The sequence below is a fragment of the Centruroides sculpturatus genome, unplaced genomic scaffold (genome assembly GCF_000671375.1).
Source record: "Centruroides sculpturatus isolate CEXI.00-Female unplaced genomic scaffold, Cexi_2.0 scaffold2439, whole genome shotgun sequence".
Classification (NCBI taxonomy): domain Eukaryota; kingdom Metazoa; phylum Arthropoda; class Arachnida; order Scorpiones; family Buthidae; genus Centruroides; species Centruroides sculpturatus.
In genome coordinates this window covers 23,203-29,091 of record NW_019389973.1, presented here as the reverse complement: position 1 = coordinate 29,091, position 5,889 = coordinate 23,203, and the positions used below count along the sequence as shown (strand labels likewise).

General features: G+C 39.5%; 1 pseudogene; it reads left to right on the top strand.

Moving 5' to 3' along the window:
- Positions 1–626: 626 nt before the first annotated feature.
- LOC111617394 lies at positions 627–1,828 on the top strand (annotated as a pseudogene).
- Positions 1,829–5,889: the final 4,061 nt, after the last annotated feature.

Genomic DNA, 5,889 nt, shown 5'->3' with positions numbered 1-5,889 from the left:
ACGTACCCTAACTGTGTACCAAATTTCAACTTTCAACTCCTAACCGTTTGGGCTCGTATCCATAATGTATATAGAAGTTTTAATCCTGTCTCTCTTCCCCCCGGGGGGAATTTCGAAAAATCCCTTCTCAGTATGCCCTAAAATCCCTTCTCCTAACGTACCCTAACTGTGTACCAAATTTCAACTTTCAACTCCTAACCGTTTGGGCTCGTATCCATAATGTATATAGAAGTTTTAATCCTGTCTCTCTTCCCCCCGGGGGGAATTTCGAAAAATCCCTTCTCAGTATGCCCTAAAATCCCTTCTCCTAACGTACCCTAACTGTGTACCAAATTTCAACTTTCAACTCCTAACCGTTTGGGCTCTGCGCTTATTATTATTATTATTATTATTATCATCAACCAGTCTCGATTATATATTAGATGGGTATGTATTTTCTTGAGTTTTTTAGGTAAATGCTTGAGAAATCCAATTATCCTAGATGTAAATGAAAGTATTTTTAGCTATAAAGTGCAAAATTAATTTGGCAACGCTAATTACTGTAGTATTAAAGATTATTTTACATACGGTAAATGTAACGACTCTGACAAGTAAGATTGTGTTAAAAATAATACAGAAGAGAATTGAGCCATATTTAGAAAGAGAATTACCGCTGGAACAGGCTGGATTTAGAAAGAAAAGAGGAACTCGCGATCAAATTAGCAACATCAGATGGATTCTAGAAAAGGCAAAAGAGTACCAGAAGGACGCCTTCTTTTGTTTTATAGACTATAGTAAAGCCTTCGATTGTGTGGATCACTCCAAGCTATGGAAAGTACTCAGGAGCATGGGAATTCCTGAACACCTTATATCTTTATTGATGAGTCTTTACAATGAACAAGAAGCAAAAGTAAGAACTCTATACGGAGAAACTGAATGCTTTAAAATTGAGAAAGGGGTGCGACAAGGCTGCATTTTGTCTCCATATCTGTTTAACTTATATACTGAATATATCACGAGAAGGGTTACTACAAATGAAGAGTCCATTGGTATCAAGATTGGAGGCGAAACTATTAATAATATAAGATATGCAGATGATACCACCCTTTTGACAGAAAGCAAAGAAGATTTAGAAAAACTTATCATAAGGGTAAAAAGTGCTAAATTTGGTTTGAAGCTAAATGTAAAGAAAACTAAAGTAATGTCAACTAAGGAGTTAAAAGATTTCATTGTGGATGGTGAAAGAATTGAAGTGGTAGAAAGTTACATACTTTTGGGCTCAAAGATAGAAAGGAATGGAAGTTGTGAAGGAGAAATCAAGAGGAGAATTAACCTTGGCAGAACAGCCATGGCAAATCTCACCAAGATAATGAAAGATAAAGACATTTCCATTCATACTAAGAAAAGAATTGTAGAAGCAATGGTTTTCCCTGTAACATTACATGGCTGTGAAAGCTGGACTCTAAGGAAAAAGGAAAGAAAACTGCATTCGAATTATGGGTATGGAGAAGATTACTTAGAGTTCCATGAACAGAAAAGAAAACAAATATCTCAATTTAAAAAAAAAATTAAGCCAAGGTTCTCCTTAGAGTCAAGAATCTTAAAACAAAAATCGACCTACTTTGGACATGTGATGCGTAAAGAAGTTTCCCTACAAAAGACTATTATGCTGGGAAAAGTGGAAGGTAGAAGGAATAGGGGAAGGCAACGGATAAGATGGATGGAAGAAATTGAGAAAGTCGCAGAAATGAAGCTGGAGGAGCTACGAGAGACAACAAGGGAAAGATCAAGATGGAGAAGACTTGTCCATGAAGTCACCAGGAGTCGACGACGACTCGATGGAACTTAACAACAACAAACGTAACGACTACATTATTCTTTATCGGCTTTATTAATAAACGAAAACTTCGCCATTACTTCTTCGGGGGAAGTTGAAGTTTGTCGATGGGAGCGGTGGTGGCGGTACACTTTAGTGTACTCCTCGAAGAAAATAGTCGGGTGGTGAGGGCAGTGAGGTTAAGGTAGTCGGAGATCTTGGTATTGTTTGCAGTGTTAAGAGGGTAATCGTTTAGAATTTTTTGACCAACAGCGTTGAATTTGGGAGGTCGTGACGATCTAATCGGGGCAGAGACTGCATTTATCGGTATTTTTGATTTTCCGGGTGTAAAGGAAGTGATTAGTGAGTAGCGAGTTAGTCCTGGCACGGTTGACTAAAACATTTATGTAACGATCGGTAATAGTGGGAATGCTGGTATGTAGACTGTCGTATAACTAAGGGTAGTTGGAGATGTCTGGGAGTCTTCCGTGTTGTGTCGATGGTCGGTGTTTATGACTGCGGGAAGATCTTCGGGAGGTATGAAATTAGAGTTAACAGAGTTAGGCGGATTACTAGGCATCGACTTTTTCGTTAATGTCGATGCCTAGGTAATCGGGAGTCCGGACGAGGCGTATGTGTTTGTCGTGGCTGTAGTGATTGCGGATGATAGTAGGGGAGTTAACATTGTAGTTATTTAAGGCGAAGAGGGTAGATTTGGAATCGGTGCAGAGAACAGCATTTGTGCGGATGGCCGTAGCGTAAGTGATGGCCTGCGGGATGGCATAGCCCTCGGCCCTAAAGATGGTGGAGTCTGGGTGAAGACAGTAGTGAGCCGTAACATTGTGGGAGGCGTCGATATACGCAGCAGAGACCGTACGGGGTTTTTTGGAGCCATCGGTGGCAATGAGTGTCAGCGTGGTAATTACCTGTTTGAGCTTCGAGCTTCCAAAAAACTACAGTATCATCAAACAGTATAGCAATTACCTTAAAAAGGCGAACGTCTCTTCCTCGAGATTTTGCATCATATTCACTACCCCGCTGGTGCCACCTTAGTTAAAGTCCCGCTTATTCATTTCACTCGTAGCTGGAATACCCATCTCAATATCTCTATCTTTCCCCACAACCTACCCCCTCGCAATATCCTTCTTTAGACACTCCATCACATCTCTATCGACGATTACGATTTCCAGCGTCCGAACCAGTAGCGTATCGTAGTGGGGGCGGCAAAATTTCACAATAAATAATAATAATATCTTGTAAAAATTTGAACCATTCTATTCTATATTTGCGTCGCGCCTACGATAATGCCGACAGTCCGGGAATCGACTCACCATCTGGGTGAACTAGTAATTTCATCCTGGAACATCCTGCGGTACAGTACCTGTTGACTTTTTTTTTTTGCTTGTACGATTCACTCGCATTCATATACACCTCCGATATCCAATAGAGCTAGCACGGAATTTTTCATTGCTTATTCTGTGACGAAACTGAATTTTATTCTTTTAAATTGAGATACCTAAATAAGGGGGGCGAAATTTTCCTCCTCCCCGGGCGGCTGACACCCACGCTACGCCACTGGTCCATACTGCCCTGGCGACAGCATCCGTCATTAATTCAACAACCGGAGTAGACACTACAATGTTGGTTGTGGACGGGAGACCCAGACATAATTTAAGACGGGTGTCCGAGGCAAGTTCCAATGAGGCCCAATAAACGTGTGAACAAGACCGACACATTTTTTTCATTTTATTTTATTTATTTATTTCAACGTCCTAAATTCAAAAAAAGAAGTTTCACAAAGCCGTAAACCTTTATACACATTTTTGAGTGGAAAGAAAATATTTTCAAATACTTGAAAATATGTGAATGAGGAAGGTATATTAAATAAAGCTGAAGTTGGGACTCAAAGGAGTATAGACTCAAATTCGGGGGGTGAAGGAGAGAAAAGCCGAAAGATAATAAGTACCGAGAAAGATTAAATAGACTTTCTGTTATGCAAATATGGGCCCTTAATTTTCCAACCTCGCTCACTTCTTTATCTTTTGTCCTTTCTCTCCTTTCCCCGCATTTGGGTCTATTTATTGATAATATTCCTTCCAGCGTTGCGTGATTTGGCTACCCTTTTTTAGTTTGGCGTAAAAAATATCATTTGGCGCATTGGCTTCTTTTTGGGCTACATATTATTTATAAATTGGATATCCACTCAGCTTCTTTTAAAAAAAATAATAAATAAAAAATAAAAAATAAAAAAAATAAAATAAAACACTGAACACCTTATAACGCTTATTTATAAGTATATTAAACGAATAAAAATGCGCTTTAAAATGGTGTTTTGTCATGTTTTATTAATTAAAGACCCAAATAAAACAAATATTTGTGTTTTTGAAATATATTTTTGTTTGTCTCCTTTATAATAAATGAATTTATCTATTTCTAAGTAAAACTTGAAAGTGTCTGTAGAAGTAATTTTTTAAAATATACTTTTTCTTGATAAAGATTTAATACTTATTACTATAATCTAGACATTGGGTCACAAGTATATATAATATACTTGTGGCCCAAAACTCCACGACATCTTCCAATGTTGCCCAGAGAAACAAAAAGGTTGGACACCCCTGATTTAAGATATTGAGTTTGAATGGAGTCGAGAGCCTTGGTTTGGATGGAAGTGAGGGTAGCGATGTTAGGAATTATGTATGTTATAATACTACCGATGATGCTATCGGCTACGGTGAGGAGATCTTTGGGGAACCGCGGAAGATTTTGAAGATGTTGAGAAGACGATTGCATTTGTTACGGAGATAGCGAATGTGGGCGGTCCGAGTTAACATATTAGTGATGTAGATGCAGAGGAGTTTAACACTGCGAACGATAGGGAGGGTTTGACCACGAATGGCGAGGTTCTGGGTACATAGTGAACTGTAGGGGATGGGGAGAATGGCGCATTTGACAAGCAATAACATCGCGATCAGCCCAAACAGCGAAGGAGTTAATTTTCTTATTATTTTCTATATATGTTACTAATATTTCTTTTTGTTCTTTTTGCTTATTTTTTAAAATAAAACATTGGAGGTTTCCATTTTGTTTCTGCGTACTATATTGCTATAAGACAAAACTTTTAACTACAACACGTGTAAACCAATTCGCGTTGATTTGTTTACAACTCGTTACGGTAAAGTTGATTGGTCGAATCGTTATAGTCGAAACCCAGATGCATTGTAAATAATCCCATCGTGCTTAACGACACACGTAAACGAGTGAATATGACCTACTTCCGCTCGCCTTTCGAGTTCGCTCGATGGGTCTAACTCGAGACTACCGATTATGCGACTGAGTCGATGACGTCAATTCGAGTACAACACGAAAAACTCGAGACTAAGGGCCCGGGTAGGCCCCCAAAATGTTTGTAGTTAAACCAGTTATCTGAAACGGCTAAATGAGTCCAACGTTGGAGGATCATTCTCCCCAGGGTCTTAGAGATGGTTGACCTAAGGGCAATGGGGCGATAGTTGGAAACGTTGCACGCGTCTTTCTAGGGTTTGCAGATGGGAATAATAGTGGTTTTTGCATGGTAAGAGGGATTTCGCCAGTGGTCCAAATAATGATTCTTCACAACTTGAACCTAGTCACACCGTTCTTATTTACAATACCACTGAGCCTGATTCGTCTGAATACACAAAAAGTATGTTAACCACTCGTGTCAATCCTCGTGAGCTTGGCATTGCGGTTAAGGGTCTCCGTAGAATTCGGAAAGGGGGAGTGGCTGTTGACCTTGTCGCTAATAGTGATGTGGCTGCTATTACTTCTGCTGTGTCTGGAATTTCAGAATTGAGACTCACTGTTCCCAAGCTGAAAAAACCCCGCATTATGTTGATATCGGTTCCAAAGAGCCTAGTTAAAGATGATCTTCTTGATATCATATACACTCAGAATCATTCTATCTCTAATTCAATGTCATTGGATGAGTTTATGCAGTGCACCACTATTCGGTTTGCTGTGGGCAAACGTAACCCCTTTCATCTGAACTGGGTGTTGGAGGTGACTCCGGAAGTCCGGAAAAAACTGCTGGACTTGAAGACTGTCAACCTGTTGTG